The sequence below is a fragment of the Pan paniscus genome, chromosome 13 (genome assembly GCF_029289425.2).
Source record: "Pan paniscus chromosome 13, NHGRI_mPanPan1-v2.0_pri, whole genome shotgun sequence".
NCBI classification, from domain to species: domain Eukaryota; kingdom Metazoa; phylum Chordata; class Mammalia; order Primates; family Hominidae; genus Pan; species Pan paniscus.
In genome coordinates, this window is record NC_073262.2 from 62,297,322 (window position 1) to 62,314,085 (window position 16,764).

Below are 16,764 nucleotides of genomic sequence, written 5' to 3' on the forward strand. Positions count from 1 at the left end.
GGAATAGGTTCATGACACTAACCTGCTGTTTCATTAATGAACACCTTCATTTCAGTAAATATTTCATTTCAACATAAAACAAACTAATAATGCATATAGTAGCCTGTGAATAATAGAATTTTGAACATTTGAAATTTTTATCTTAATGCTTTTCTGTATTTTTAAAAACTTTTATTAATATTTTATAGTGAAGAAATACACTTTTAATTTTAAAGAAGAAAAGTCAAAGGACAATGAATATGATTAACTGTAAGAAGGAATAAGTAACTGGCAAGTTGTACAGCTGCATATACCCTTTTAACATAAACAGGCAAATGACACAAATATGATATGGGAATTTATTTTTTTTAATTCCAAGTTATATTCTCAAATAGTTTTTTTCCCTTTCTTATACATGTATTTTATATTTTATTTTATTTTTAGAGGTAGGAGTCTTACTATGTTGCTCTGGCTGGTCTCACACTCCTGGCCTCCAGCGATGTTCCCACCTCAGCCTCCCGAGTAGCTGGGATTACAGGTGTGAATCATCATGCCCAGCTATTTTTAATTGACACATAATAATTGTACATATTTGTAGAGTACAATATTTTGATACTCAAATAGTTTTAATTTAGGCATCTAAAATGTAATAGAATTACTTACCAGTATGATAAGCCTGCCTTATCAAAGAAGCATAGTTTGAATACTCTCAATATATTTAATAAAATTAGTATTTTTTCAAAAGATTCCTGTCACAAGAGGTTGAAACAAAATTACAACCAAAACATGACAATGCTTTAAAAAATTGACCTTTAGTTATCTAGCTCAACATTCCTTATAATAGAAATTTTAGAGAATACAATATCACATGAAAATATGGTATAGATAAATGTTGATGGGAAGTTGGGCCTTAACATAGGCATAAAAGGACAGTTTTACTAGCAGAAAGGAATGCAGAATCATTAAATGTCAAAAAATTAAAAATATGAGAAATAACTATAAAAAGTTTGGTGAGGAGGGCATTTTTCAGCTTAAAAGTAGGAAAATTATTGTTAAATCTAAAGAACTGAAAAGTTAACATATTTTGTGTGTGTGTGTGTGTGTGTGCGCGCGCACGCTAGGAGAGAGAGAGAGACAGGATCACACTCTGTTACCCAGGCTGGAGTGTGTGCATGCACAGGAGAGAGAAAGAGAGAGAGACAGAGACAGGATCTCACTCTGTTACACAGGCTGGAGTGCAATAATAGCTCATTGCAGCCTTGAGCTCCTGGGTTCGAGCAATCCTTCCACTTCAGCCTCCCAAGTAGCCAGGACTACGGGTGCATGCCACCACACCCAGCTGATTTTTTTTTTTTTTAATTTTGTGTAGAGACCAAGATCTTGCTATGTTGACCAGGCTGATCTTGAACTCCTAGCCTCAAGGGATCCTCCCATTTTGGGCCTCCCAAAGTGCTGGGATTACAGGTGTGAGGCACTGCGCCTGGCTTGATAAGTGATTTTTATTTATTTCCATGGGTAGCTGTAGGATTATTTTTAGCTCACTTTTAAAGTGCTGAGATTATAAATATAGAAATAAACATGTATTTTTACCCATGTACATGTAATTAATTTAGTTGGTACCTGCAATATATTAAATGCTACTTGGAACAAATAACATATTTGCAAAAATAATCTATTTCACAAAAGGTGGCTCATATTAAAATGCAAAAGGTCAAATTCAAGGTACTATGTCATAGAACACTTCATTATTAAAAAAAAACAGCTGGGCCCAGTGGTGCATGCCTGTAGTCCCAGCTGCTCAGGAGGCTAAGATGGGAGGATCTCTTGTGCCCAGTTCAGTCCAGTCTGGGCAACAGAGCAAGACCCTGTCTCTAAAAAATTAACAATAATAAAAATTTAAAAACAGTAAACTTCTGGTCACATTCAATTTAGCTTTTCTTCCCAGGCATGCCTTATTCCTACCTTCCCATTTCACATACAGTACGAAAACATTTTCACGTTCTTTAAAACAATTCTTCTCTTTTGTGAGTTTTGGCAAGTGTACCTACAAACAGGCTTCCTGCAGCGGGAAGGGCAAAGAGAGCTTTTATCTAACTGTCTAAAGTTATTACATGTTCTCTTCCTGGACCAAGTGTTTACTATTCACACTGCCCTTCCCTAACCCTTCAACTTTTTACTTCAAATCCCCAAGGCATGATTACAGATAAGAGTTATTTTCCCAACAAGCTGCAGAAAATATTAATGACAAGGCACAGAAATTTAATGTTAAAATACTTACACTACTATGGACAAAATCTTGATATGTTCCAAAAGGACTTGATTACATAACAATGCTCCACTCTGACTGCATTTAGAAACCTTATTTAAAATTGTCTCCTTTTTTGTTGTTTCTGCCCAAACCCTAAGAACACTTAACTTTGGCTCCAAAGTAACCCCTCTTTTAAAATAAAGAGATTTGACCCACAACTCTGTCAGTTAATGTTGTCTTGCAGAGCCTGTTTTTCTCAGCATGCTGCACTAACAACCCAGAAACGAAGAAAAGGTCATTTTGTGACTTATACACGGCTCCTGATTTTTTCAAATGTTGAAGATAGGTTTTGGTGCTTCCTATGTTATCACAATGGTTTATGTTAACAGTAATACATTACCCAAAGATCAGAAGAATGTTTCAACAACCATGTCATCATAGAAACCAGAAAAGATAGTAAGTATGGCTTTGAACTAAACTTAGACACTAGATAACCTTTTATTTCCACTGTTTTCCATCTTTAATTTACCTCAAAACTTATCCTTGTACAAGATAAAAAATGGTTACATAAAAGTTTTAAGGTTTTCTTATGACAAATCTCTTGCAAGTAAATGTTCATCACAATACTGCAAATAAAACATTTCATTAATATGCAATAATAAATTTCATTATTATTATGATGTAGTAATAATGAAGTTAGGAAAAGACTAACTACTAAAATTTATTGTCCTTGGCCAAGACATTATGTAAAAGATCTTTCGTACATTTGTGTTTTGAAAATTTTTTAAATCTTTCCTTTTTCATACTCTTTTTTAGTGGGATTTCTATTTTTTTTTTTTTTTTTTTTGAGACGGAGTCTCACTCTGTCACCCAAGCTGGAGTGCAGTGGTACTATCTCAGCTCACTGCAACCTCCGCCTCAAAAAAAATAATTTTTATATTTTTAGTAGAGACAGGGTTTCACCATGTTGACCAGGCTGGTCTCAAACTCCTGGCCTCAAGTGATCTGCCTGTCTCGGCCTCCCAAAGTGCTGGGATTACAGGCATGAGCCACCACGCCTGGCCCTCCTTTTTGTCCTTATGGATATGCCCGTTACTGTCAGTCCAGCAGTCTGCTTGTCTTCTGCATTCATCCGAAGGAACTAAAAGAAGTAAAAGTGTTTTTTGAGCCAGAGCCATCATCATGGAGAAAAGGGATACACATATATCACCCTCTGCTCTCTACTCAATGTTCTTAGCAGGGGGGATCATGCATTAGATTTCCAGAAAAACTGTTCACAAAAGCATACGAAAAGAACCAAGGAAAAGGGAGGGGTTCTGGTTAATCTCAAAACAGAAGATTTGAATACCTCTAACCAGAAAGGGTAGTTTTGTCAGTTTTAACCCGGCCTTCACAAATAAGCCTATCATTGAAATGGAGGATTGAAACTGATTAACCCATCTTCTCCAGAAAAAGCCAAGCAGTCAATTTTGAAAGCAATGGAGGAAAGGAAGGATCCCATGACATTTTCTTTTCCTTCTAGTGGAAGAGGTATGGGTTGGGGTGACCTTGAAAAGGCAGAACCATCCCAGATGTCAAATGGACTGGCTCTAATATAGAGCTCTAGCTCTATATTTGTTCTATAATAGGCTTATGCAGTCCTTCTTTTCTTGGATCTTTTCTTCCTGATCTGTGAATATTCAAAATTTAATTGTTCTTGATCTAATTCAATGCTACCTAAACCGAAGGGCCTTTTCTAATTATTCCAATGAGAAGCCATCTCTCTCCTACTATGAACTTCCATAAATTGTTATCCATAGCTCTCCCAGAGCATGCCTGGAGATAGCATTCAATAAAAGCTTAAAGAATGAAGGTAGATGCCTCCTCCTTTTCCTATTATTAATACTAGAATAATACAAATGTATCAAATATGTGCAATTCTGTGGTGGATGTCACTGAGTCACTTTACTTTTTCAAACAACGTCTAAATTTTTTGTTTTGCTGGGTTACTAATACAGTATAGAAAAATTCAGTCAGGCCAGAAGTGGTGGCTCATGCCTGTAATCCCAGCACTTTGAGAGGCCAAGGTGCGCAGATTGTTTGAGTCCAGGAGTTCAAGAGTAACCTGGAAAACATGCTAAAACCCCGTCTCTACAAAAATACAAAAATTAGCCAGGCATGGCGGCGTAAGCCTGTAGTCCCAGCTACTTGGTGGACTGAGGCGGTGGGGATCCCCTGAGCTCAGGAGGTTGAGGCTGCAGTAAACTGGGATCGTGCCACTGCACTCCAGCCTGGACAACAGAGTGAGACCCTGTCTCCAAAAAAATAAAAAGTAAAAATAAAAATTCAGTCCATTAACTCACCCTTCTTCTTTTCTAAATATAATTATGTAATGAGAACCAGAAAAGGCAGACAAATAAAATCCCAAACCTGCATTTTAGTCAAAAAAGAAGTGGGGAAGGCAGGGAAAACCAGATTTGTTTGAATTTTCCTTCCTTTATTCTGTGATGAGATGCTAAAGAGCAGAGAAATAAATGAAAGGACAATAGTCAAAAGGGAGTGAAGAAGACATAAAATAATTTACAAAATGCCTGATATAATCTCAAATAATGGAAAGTTAACTAATTATAGTTATGATCCTATGCAACTCAAAACTAAAACACAATGCATCATCCTTTAATAACCTTTGGATTTATTGTTTAAAAAAAAGTACAGCCTATTATCAGCTGGATTAAATTTGGCCATATATTCTGTTATATTACAAACCTATCCAGACATTTGTGAAGCCAAGAAAGAGTAAAATGCACTCTTAGGACTGGTACTCAACCTTGAAGTGCTGAGAGCTACTTCATCATCTAGTGTGGGGACAAAAACATACATGCACATGTGAGCCTAACACCATGTGTGGAAACGCATCATTGTAAATCACTCAGGTATTCACTTATTTTAATATACACAAATCAAAGCACAGCTCCCTGTGATTCCTAAAAGGAGAGCTGAAATAGCATTTAACATTTTCTCCTCCCACCCTTCTCACTAAAAGCTTGAGATACAAAGGTGTTCTCCTCTTTCCTTACACTTATTACTGACAACATGCAGGAAACTATTATAGCTGGCCTAACTTACCAATACCACCTAAATACTGTAAGAGCATACCTGTGCTTAATATTCCAGAAGTGACTCAAAAAGCAAAAGAGACTCCTTATTAGATTTCTTCTAAAAAAGTAGAGTAACTCTATAGTTTTAGGATTAGCATTATTCCAATCCAGTTATAAAGTCATGCAAATTTTCCCTTCTATCTTGCTTTACACCACCACTCATAAGCTAAAAGTATTATACTACTTTTCTACATATTAGATGACATTGTTTTAGACTAATTAATCACAATCTACTGTTAATGTTGTTTCCCAAAACTATGTATAACTAGTAAAATATTATTAGCAATATTTTCAAATCCAGGATAATTCTGTTATTGATCTATGGACAAAATCATAAAACACATATTCCAAAAATTATAATAGTTGTATAATCTAGGTTTGTTTGGTTGATTCTGGCCGTGAATAACTATATGACAGGTAAGACATGACCTTTTACACTTGTTTCCTTCAAAGCTTCTTCATTTTATTCAGCATTAAGTTTAAATTAAATATTTAAAATTGAACCTGTTCTGTGTTGCAAACACAGCTAAAATAAAGAGCTTCTGTAGCAGCAGTGACCAGATTTTAAATGCAGGTAGATCAATAAAAAAAAAAAAAAAAAAAAAAAATCACCAAGCACAGGCTCCATGTGAGTGGAATGGTTTATAATAGCTTGCAAATGACTATGTGCTTGCTGTAACCAGCTGTTCTTAAATTATGAATATGCAACCAATTCATGTTAAAGCCAAATCCCAGCACTATTTCTACAGAGAAATCCCAGTAGTTTTGCTTGGTCTACATGTTAGCTCTGTTAAGGATACAAATAGCAGTAAGCTTCTGAACAAATAGGACCGAACTATTGGCATTTCATGCACTAGGTCCATTATCACAGCAGGCAATGTCAATCATTGGTACATTCCTATAACAGCTCAGGCAATATGACAATGATCTCGTAGGAAAAAAAATCAAAATCTCTGCAGCATACTCAAAGTCCTTCTGACAACCTAATGCTTTCTTACTACAGCCAATCAGATTGTCAGACCTGACCTACTAGAAGACTTTCACCAAGCTTGAAACATTTAAAAACATCAATCATAAAAACAAAGACAGGACACTGAATTATACAGTATTAACCTCCACGGTTTGCATACAAAGACCTTAGATTTATTTATGTCCTAGCGAGTTAAGAGCTTCAGTACACCGTTCTTTACACCAAACTGACTGCCAATTTGATGAACCTCTCTGCCCTCAGCAGGAGTGCACCGTCTTTGATTAATGAGTGCATGTTTGTGGAAAAGTGTTAAGAGGAGAAAACAGGAAAAAACACCCAATTATGTCTACACATAGCTGAAGTACTAATCCAAGAATTATCTTCAAACCAAATGCTCCTTTTTCTTATATACCATGCACACATGTGCACAACACAAAATTAGTAAAGGTTCTTATCTATGTTGCCATCATTATTATTATCCCCAATATGCAATAGTTTTTATTTGAATGAAAGGCATTCAAAAGCCAAAGTACAAGTTGAATTTTATAAATTATAAAAACTATTTTTAAAGCGTTATCTTTTAAAACAAATTGAAATACTCTTACCTTATATAGTAAAAATTTAAGTATGTGGAATAAAAACTATATTTTCACCTCATATTCTTATAAAACCCTATTAAGGTTAAAAACTCAATGTTTAACTGTAAATATCCATACTTTTAAATATTTTATATTTCAAACTCTATTATGACTGCCACAAATCAAATAGCACTCAAAATACATTTAAAAGTCATATATATTCATTTACTTTTCCTGTTTTCAATAAACATGTGGCCAATATTTTATAACTCAATATGCAGTTGAAAATGAATTAAATATATTTATTACCCATAATTTCATACTTAATATAGTCAACAGAAAAAACTGTAAATCAAAGTTTGAACTTTTAAAATGACCTTTCTATTGAGAATTACCTTCCTTTAAGAAATCTGATGCCTGAAAATTCCTACTTAAACTACAGGATGTTTATGTGTAGTACAATTAAGACTATATTATCTCTAAAAATAAACGAAGCATCAGGAGTCCTTTAAAAAAAAGTTCACATTTCATACACAATTCAATGTTCCTTAATTTGATTTATATGAATATCTACCTCAACAAAAATATGTTATGAGTAAATACATTTCTTAAATATTGAGTCATAGTCAAAGGTAACAGAATGATTTTCTTTTTAAGGAGTTGTATGGCTACTATGTAAAAAGGGTTGAGAAAGCATAATGTCTGAATATAAATCTTAGCTTTAGTCAGTAATGTACAACCTATTTAAAAGGAAAGGGTCCCTATAAACTTTGATTTCAGGAAATCATAATTCTGGAATCAATGGCATAAGTGTTAAAAATTTATAGTGTAGAGGAAGTTTTGAGCAAATTATATATTCTAATCAATTTCATATTTTAAGTATTTATTTTTGTAATGGCAAATTATTTTAAGTGTTACAAATTTTATGCTCTTTGAAGAATTATTTAAATGCCTAATACACCTAAAGACCTACAAATTAAAAGTCAATAAATATTGGGACTAGAAAAATTCTCTTAACATAGTAATAAATAAACTATATTATATCCTCAAATCTTATTTACATGAATTTTTTAATGGATTTTTCTGTGTTGGGATTATCACTTTTCATTCTTCCTCTTTTCTCCCTCCCATTTCCTCTACCACCAAAAAACACCATGCAAATAATTAGAAAAAGTAGAATATATGTAGGCACCAATGGGATGACACCATTTTAGTATCACATATTTAGTATGACACCATTTTAGTATCACATATTTAGTATGACACATTTTAGTATGATAGCTGAAACTATCAATAAAAGTTATAACAATAAAAATATAATTTCAATTTTTAAAAATCATTAAATGTCTACTAGTAAGTTATTTTAGATCATAGTTTGTATGAATTTTTAAATAACATTTTAGCCTCATTATAAAGAAAAATTAAATACAAAACTGCCTCTTTCCCCAATAATTATTTCTTTTCTTTCCTGATTACTTCCTAGAACAAAAGTTTAAAGAAACAGCCAAATGGATTAACATTTATTAAATAAGGCAACAGTATTTTTAAAACTTCATGGTACAAAATACTTAATTTTATGTAACCAAAAAAACTCTTAAAATACCTAACTAGGTAACTTAATTAATCCCCCAGGAAATCAAATATATTAATAATCACTAAAACTTGATGACATAATTCCTCTTAAGGGTCAAAATCACCATATTAATTTGTGCTAAATCACATTTCTTCTTTTGGTAGTTCTACTCAGAAACTACAACTTAAGATCCCTTCTCTGAGAAACCTTTAAACCTAAAAGTAATCAAGTTCCAAAATATACTTTCACTAATTCAAGGAGATAAGACAGAAATCCTGAACTTTCATGCAACTGTGATATCCTACATCTTGTATAGTAACACAAAAGTAGCAACAAAGACATTAACAATTGCAGTTCAAGCTGGGAATGACTGTTCTGTTTCAATTCAATGACACCACTAATGGCTTCTTAGCAGCTCCATGAAATCAACCAGCTGTCAAGTTGATGCATCAGAAGGAACAGTTATGCACTCCCATAAGAAAAAGCAACACATCAGGATGTTTGGCAAAACATCTGCTCCTTTACACTGCAGTTCTATAATAAACATGCAAACAAAGAAATGGGAGAAAGGGCAACAGAATTAAAATTCTAAGGTTTCCATTACAGTCTTATGTGCATTTTAAATGAATGGCTTATAAAAAATAAAAACAAATTTCTACCAAGTTGAATACTTTAAGCTATTCCCAATTTTTTGAAAATGCTAAATATAATTACTCAGAGACTGTTCTAGAAAGAAAAAAACTGCATAAGAATCCATCTATTCTAAAAATTGTAAATAAACAATATTCAAGTAAAATCAGTATCATAATGTTATGTACAAAACTCAAAAATTAAAACTAAAATATATCCTTCCTTCATTTAATAAGTATTTCATAAATGATGCCAGCAGTATTCCAATAAATGCATTTCCAAGACTGAAGAGTTTAGAAGTATTTTTTCATTAGTGTTTGTAAGAGTAAATGGTACTACAATTCGGCACTAGTTTAACATGTGAGAACAGTGAAGCTACTATTATCTGGATTTTAAAATATGTACCCATTCCTGTTTCTCTCCAACCATTATAAGAACACAATATTAAGTTCTCATAAATAACTTTGTATTTTTAAAGCATACAATCTGATTTCCTAAAAAAAAAAAAAAAAGACTCTTCATCATCATCGTAGGCTTAAAATAATTTTAAATTCAACCACTTGTTTCAAATACTTGTAAAAATTACTTTTTTCTATCTGAACCATACGAGTGTCTTAATGTTGTCCAAATTACTGATTATGCAGCAGAGTGACAATAATATGTACAGTGTTTACAATAGGTGTGAGACATCAAATGTACTTAACTACCATTTTCTTAAACTGCTTATCCTCTGTTGCTTGCCATTTATAATCTGCCAAATCTTCTAGTCCTTTGTTGCATGTATAATTTAGAACCATCTGTTCTATGTGCTTTTAACTATTTAAACATTTTTCACCTACCTACAATTCACATAAATGGCAGACATTCAACTCAGTCAAGCTTTCTATATAGCATATTACATGAAGCAAATTCCTGGATAAATAGATAACACCAAAGAAGACTGCTACAGAAATAAAAACGTACCATATAGAACATAAATTTCTGTGTGTTAGACAAACCTTTTCAATGTATTCAGAATTGTTTCTATTAGCTTTTTTTAAGTTAATTGTAGTCAGTGTTTTTCCCTCAACCCAGAAGACAAAGAGAATGCAAATTAAATACAGACAGTTTCATGTCCTTGTTAGAAGAGATGTAAATATGCTGACTGAAAATGACTACAGGAGACAGAATTCCACTTTCCCATTCAATATACAGTGCCTCTTATTTATATACTAGTCAGTGTATCATTAAGTTTGGTCATGTGACCAAACCAACTTTTGTGAGGCGAAAAACTATGTTAGACAAGCAAATTAAAACAGTGCTAGTTTTTGTTTATCTGTTCATAATGGCTGACAAAGAGTTTATAGCTAGCGATTATAAAATAACTTTTAAAATCAATTCTGCCTCTTAAATACTCAACAATTGTTTGACTTAATATCTGCTACTAAATTTTAAAGTATCCATTATCTTAAGGTATTTTCCATAGTCATTTCTTTTCAAAATGTAAATAAATAATAGAAAAAGAAAACCCCAGAACATTTTATTATAAACGGGGAGCCAGATAATCTAAAATAACCATACATAAATATTAACCAAGCTAATTTTCAAAAAATCCATAAGGGAGAGTGGAGCAAATAAGAAAGGGAATATACTGACTACAGATAACAGTTGAAACCTTTAAATTAAAAAAAAGTACACAAAAACCAGATAAATAACAAATGACGCACAAGTTTTTTACCATTTTTTGCACATAATCTTCCACCTGTTACCAAAACATACAATACGCAGACTTCGTATACTCATTTTGAGAGCAAAACACAAAAATAAGCCACACAACTTATTAGTAACCTGTAAGTTACACAATCCTATAAAACAGGAGAAAAATTAAGCAAAAAATTTACTCTTGGGAAAATTTCTCCGTAAAGTTTACATGACGTCACTGGGCCCCCTGAACATTCCCTAAACTTTGAGCCTTATCCAGACACACTTCCTAATACTTCTTTCCTTTCCTCAAAAATAAAAAAGAGAGAGACTTGGGAATAAAATTGCCCAAGATGGCGAAACGCTTGTTGTTTAGAGGGCAGGAAAAAAAATGGAGGATATTGTAATATACACAAAGGGATAAATTTCAACAACTCGGCCAAGGACTGCAGCTGCTTCCCTCTTTATAAGGAAGCAACAGACAAAAGATAAATACAGAGGGAGAAAGAAAAGAAGAGAAAATCTCCCAAACAACAGAGCCAGCTCTGACTCTTCAAACACTTCCTTCCCCTTCCCAAATCCCAATTCTGGGGTTCGTGAAACTACTTAAAGGGGAGGGAGCCGCGAAAGAGAACGGGGGCGGGGGGGAGGGGTAGCGACAAGAAGATTAAAAGAGGGAAGCAGAGGAGTTGGGAGCTGGCGGTCGTTCCCGGGGAAGAACTGCTAAAACATGAGACCAAGGCACAGACCTTACTGTATGAGAAGCAATGCTCCTCAAACCTTCTGCGTGCTGACATAGACCTTCCCAGGTATCCAGATCTTTTCCCAATCCCACCTGCCCCACCCCCACCCCCGCTCATCTTCAGTAAACTCAGAGCCTCCAGCTACACACGGGAGAGCTAGAGGCCCAAGCCGGGGAGTGGGGGTGGCAGACGCAGCTCGTCAGTCCGATAGGGAAGAGGGGGCGGAGGCAAAAAAGGGCAGCAGGAGGCGGACGGGGGTGGGGGGTGATCCAGAAACTACCCCGGCAGGGAGTGGGGGAGCAGCGGATATTCCGGGGTAGGAACGGCCATCGCAACGCTGACAGAGGTTGTTTTTTAAGAAGCAAAACTGTTGGCGGCGACCTGAGCGCTGGAAGCCGAAGGGGAAGAGGAAGGAGACGCGAAGCCAGGGCGGCCGGCACAAAGGCGGCGGACTCGCGGCGGCAGCGCCTGCCCGGCCGGGAGCACAACCCGCGGCCCTACTCCAGCGAAGTCCCGCACCGGCTTCTAGGAATAAAGTTTACGTTCTCCTGAGGCCGCACCCCCCACCTCCCACCCAGGACGGCACATCTCCGTGTCCTCCTCCCCCAAACTCCACTCGGGACCCCGAGAACCACCCCAGCCTTCCGGCCATCACAACAAAGAGCCGCACCGACCGGCGAGGATAAACAGCGGCGGAGGGCGAGAGGGCGGCGGGGCGAGCGCCTCCACGCAGCAACTCCGGAGTCCCTCGCTTGCCCGAGCGCAGCTTCTCCGCTGCTGTTTCCACCGGCTTTGTAACACTGGGAATTTACATCCTCACCCGCACCCCTCACGCCCGAGGATTTTAAACTCACCTTTACTCTCGAACTGAGAGTTGCGGTAGATGGGATTTTTGCCTTTTCCCCAGATGGTTGAAGGTTAAGATTTTTGGAAACCCCACCACCTCCTGATTTCTATTATTATTTCTGCAAGAAAAGTATAAAGAGAGTTGTAGTGGAGGTGAGATTTGTGATCGGGAAAGCCTTCGACTCCCTCCTCCTCCGTCTTCCGCCTCTCTCTCTCTGATTAGTTCCTATCCAGCAGCAGATTGAAGCAGGAGATGATTCTTCTCAAGGTTTGTTCAGCAGCTTCACTTCTAGGCGAAGGCTTCATGAACCAAGTGACGTCAACCAACAAGGCTTCTCTCTCTCTCCTCTCTCTAACAATGAAAGTTGCTGTTAACAAGGGAAAAAAAGAGAGAGAATTGTTTATACCATTTCAGTTCCAATAATAAATGACCTATCAGCTCCTAAAGGAGCCAAGGGAGGGGGTTGCTGCTTCTTTCCAAGAATACTGTAGCTTTGAGTTTGCACCGTTCCTTGTCCCAGGAAAAAGTTAAGAAACTTAAAATGTTTTGTTTTGCTTTTAAAGAAGACAGGACAGAAAACGGGATTTAAAACTTAGTTTTTAAAAAAACAAAAGCTACAGAGTAGGGAGCATAGGTCAACCATCTCCACCTAAACTTTTTTTGTTCCTAAACTCAGAATTCTACAACCCAACTAAATTAATATGCCAAGATTTTGCGGATGTTAAAACTCAAAAAAAGCAGTATGCAAGACGGTCCCGGGGTAAAATTCTACTGCCTTTCCACGGACAAGTTAAACTGGCTGTAATGTTTATGCACTAAGTTAAAATAAAATTTAAATAAAAGACGTTAAAATAGTCGTTTTAAAGTTATATGCACACACTGTAAAAGGTAATCTCGATAGCTTTTTTTCCAGTTTCTGAGAGATTAGAAAAAAAGCATAGCAAATTGTAGGCACTGAACACTTTTTAAAAATCAAGTTATGAGTAAGACTGGTAGCCCTTTGCTCCTTTAAACTACAAATGCAGTCATATGCTATGGTCTACCCCCAGAATCTCTTCCAACTTTCTTTTTACCCTTCCACTCCCCCAACCCCAATTCCCAAATCCTGCAACCAATCAAGTTAAACTAAAGATACAACAGGCCCCATTCCCTCCCGCACCCCATCCTATAGATTCCTAAAAACAATTTTTTTAAAAGCCTTAATCTTGATAACACTTTATTAGCCAAGAAGATACGTATTTTTTTTTTTAGAAGTTCGTTGAGGTACCGTTTTTTCCCTCCAGAACACAAGAAAGTCTGAAAGTTCATATAATTAAAAATTGCATAATTTAATTTTCAGGATGAAGAGTAAGTAAAAATTAAGCTATCGGAGAATAATTTTATCATCTATGTATATTTTATACATATGTGGATAAATGTATCTTAAAAGATGCTATTGTTTTATGTTTCCTCTTCAGCCACTGGCTGTGATTTTAATTGTGCTGGAGGATCTTCATTAGTATTAACACATGGGGAGATTTCACAAAGCTGCTTCATTAGGAAAAAAAAAAGCTTGGCAGACTCGGTCTTTTTGCATGCACTGAGAATGTCAGCCTTACCTCGGTCATTTGTAACATAATAAGTGCAAGTACAATGATTGCAATGCAGGAGCACTGGGGGAAGGGCAGAAATACTGCCTGTCTAATAGGGATATCTGAAAAGAAGGCTGCTCATTACAGAGTAAAATGTATGCTAAAAATTAGTGAAGATGATGTCTCAGGAGACTGATGCTAAATAAATTAATGTGCTGATATGTTTTTAATTATTATTTTTGTAGTAGTTTATTTCATTCTCAGGATTCACATTGAGCAGCAAAGCTGTGCTAGCACTTATTGATTTTTTTTCCCTGCCACATTCCCGGAATACAGATTTTAATCATTTCACTACACCACACTCAGTAATTTCATTAAAAACTGGAATCTTCCATCCCCAGAAAAGCATTTAATTTCAATGACATACAATTTCTCTTTTAGCAGCAAACTGTCTCTACAGTAAAAACTGGCCTAAGGTTCAAATGCATAATTTAATCCTGAGTTTTCCATGCTCTGCATTCCTTTCAAGCTATAATTTGAGTAACTACCTAATAACTGTAATAAGGACAATAATTTCCTTATAATATATTATTAACTCATATTTAATTAACTCGGAGGCCAAGCTCTGTACATGTATGACTGGGTCAACAGTTCTATAATCTCAAAATTTACTAATAATGTTCCAGAAGAAAAATATAGATTAAAATATAAGTATGAATGCACTTAGTATCTAAGACTTCTATCTCAAGTCACATACAAAAAAGTTAATGCATTGTTCTATAATGGTGGTCATTAAATAAATAATATTTTTAAGTATGTGGAACTAAAAAATGGAATACACTGATATTTCTATGCGTAAAGTATTGAATATTAATATTTTAACAATCTATTACTGACACTTTACCTAATCATTAGCATTACTGTTGAAAATATTTAATTTTGAAAAGATAAGGAAAAAGTGCTAGATTCAAGTTATCTTGATTTTCATAAAGAATTCTCCCAAAATATACCTCACTTGAAATAAAGTTAAGTGGCACACTGTAACTCGAATAATTAAGAATACATCCTTTGCTTAAATACTTCAAACAATATACTGCAAAGCATGGTTCAATTTTTGGTTCCAATAATATTTTGAAATATTGGGATTGCAGATGCCACACTGGTTTCCCAAACAATGGTTTCATAATGATATGTAATTTACATTGCCTGGATTTTAGAAAAGAAACCTGTGAAAAAAAATAATTTAAAGTAATAAAATTCATTAATTTAAATTGTGGAAATATGTCTAATCTACAGAAAAAACAGAATATATGTAATGAAAGTGATTAACTACTATATAAAAACTCCAATCATTCCCCTGAGTAATTTTAGAATCATAATTCAAAAATTTTTATAAGAATATGTATATGCAATTTCAAGCTGGAGCCACATACAACCCAAAGTTGTCTTTTACTTGATTGTACAAGGAAGTAACTTATAACAAAATACATCTTATCATCATCAAAAGGTTGGAAAAAAGGAGAAAAGGGGTGACAGTGAAAACCTTGATTTTAATGTCTTCTAAAAACATTTTAAAATATGTTTTTATTATGAAGGGCTGGTTATATACTTCAGGAAATATGTGACATTCCCAATGGTGAAGTTATATGGAAATCAATAATTAACAAAATAGTTGCTAAATGAAAGACTGACATAGGTATCTCAAATTCATAAATATATTTCTCTATTTCAATAAAACTCAATAATAAAAACTTTAATTTTATATTAAAATATATATTTAAAATTATTTAATGTTATTTGGTAATTCAGATATACAAATTAAAATTATTCAATTTAATCTGTATTTTAAAACTGATTCTTCTTAAAAAAAATGATTTCCTAGAAATTTTAAACTGGATTACTCCAAGTATTTGATACCTTCTTACTAAGAAATTGTGCTTAAATTATTTTTAAAATATGATTCCTTCCCTTTTTCATGTTATCATACTTGATCATTTCAGAGATTATAACATAATCATACAGTTGAGGGGGAAAACTTCAGATAAAATAGTTGCTATAGTTATAAAATAATTTAACTCCCAACAGGACTTCGTCTTCTACCCAAGATCATCATCTGTATTAGTGCTTCATCATGTACATAATTGTGATAGAATTTAATGATCAAGCAGATCTTTTCCAATTTTAGTGAATAATTAACTCTGAAATTCTATACCTATTTACCTATCCCACAGACTACGCCACCAATATGGACTAAATTGTTGCACTTTCTTCTGTAAAGCAGCATCTGTTTTTACGACAAAGACAGAACTTCTTAAATAGGTAGATATAGAGTTGGATGGCTATCTAACTTACTACTATGGGTATTGTAGATGGTTCCTCAAAGAGTAAGAAATTGCTATGTACAGAGAATGAAGTCTAGGAAGGCTGACTACAAAGAAAAACAAACGAGAGATCTCAACAGTATAACAAGCTGGCCACTGTTATATCTTATTTCTGTTTCAATCATTACAGCCTAATGAAGCTTTATTTGTTTTCATTCATTGAACAAACATTTGAGTGCTTGCTATATGCTACGCGCTATGCTAGAGGCTGGAAAAACATGAAAAGCTCACATTCTGGTTGATGTGGAAAGTGTGAAATGCCTGGGAGATTAGAGACTCATATAAATCACATTATAAAGATACAAATAATAAAGTTTTGTGAGAATAAAGAGGATGAGGCAACTAATTCTCACTGAGAGACTAGAAAAGGCTTTATCAAAGAGATGTTATTTGAACCGCATCTCAAACACTGAGAGCTTACCAGGCA

At 34.8% G+C, this 16,764-nt stretch overlaps 1 protein-coding gene and 1 long non-coding RNA gene across 7 annotated transcripts in view; one reads left to right on the top strand and one right to left on the bottom strand.

The window, feature by feature from the left end:
* The window catches only part of BAZ2B (bromodomain adjacent to zinc finger domain 2B), a 399,198-nt gene that overhangs the window by 292,892 nt on the left and 89,542 nt on the right, over positions 1-16,764 (bottom strand). For 3 of the 6 annotated variants that reach the window (XM_063595391.1, XM_063595390.1, XM_063595389.1), the window contains exon 1: positions 11,545-11,731. The gene's annotated coding sequence lies outside the window, so the exon portion shown is untranslated. Of the gene's footprint in view, positions 1-11,544; positions 11,763-12,392; positions 15,328-16,764 lie in introns of those variants that run through there. The other 3 variants (XM_057301418.2, XM_063595387.1, XM_063595392.1) reach the window with 3 other exon arrangements.
* Positions 9,039-14,192, top strand: LOC134728730 (uncharacterized). The gene is made up of 2 exons (XR_010109468.1): positions 9,039-11,604; positions 11,898-14,192. It is a non-coding gene; the product is annotated as an uncharacterized LOC134728730 (long non-coding RNA).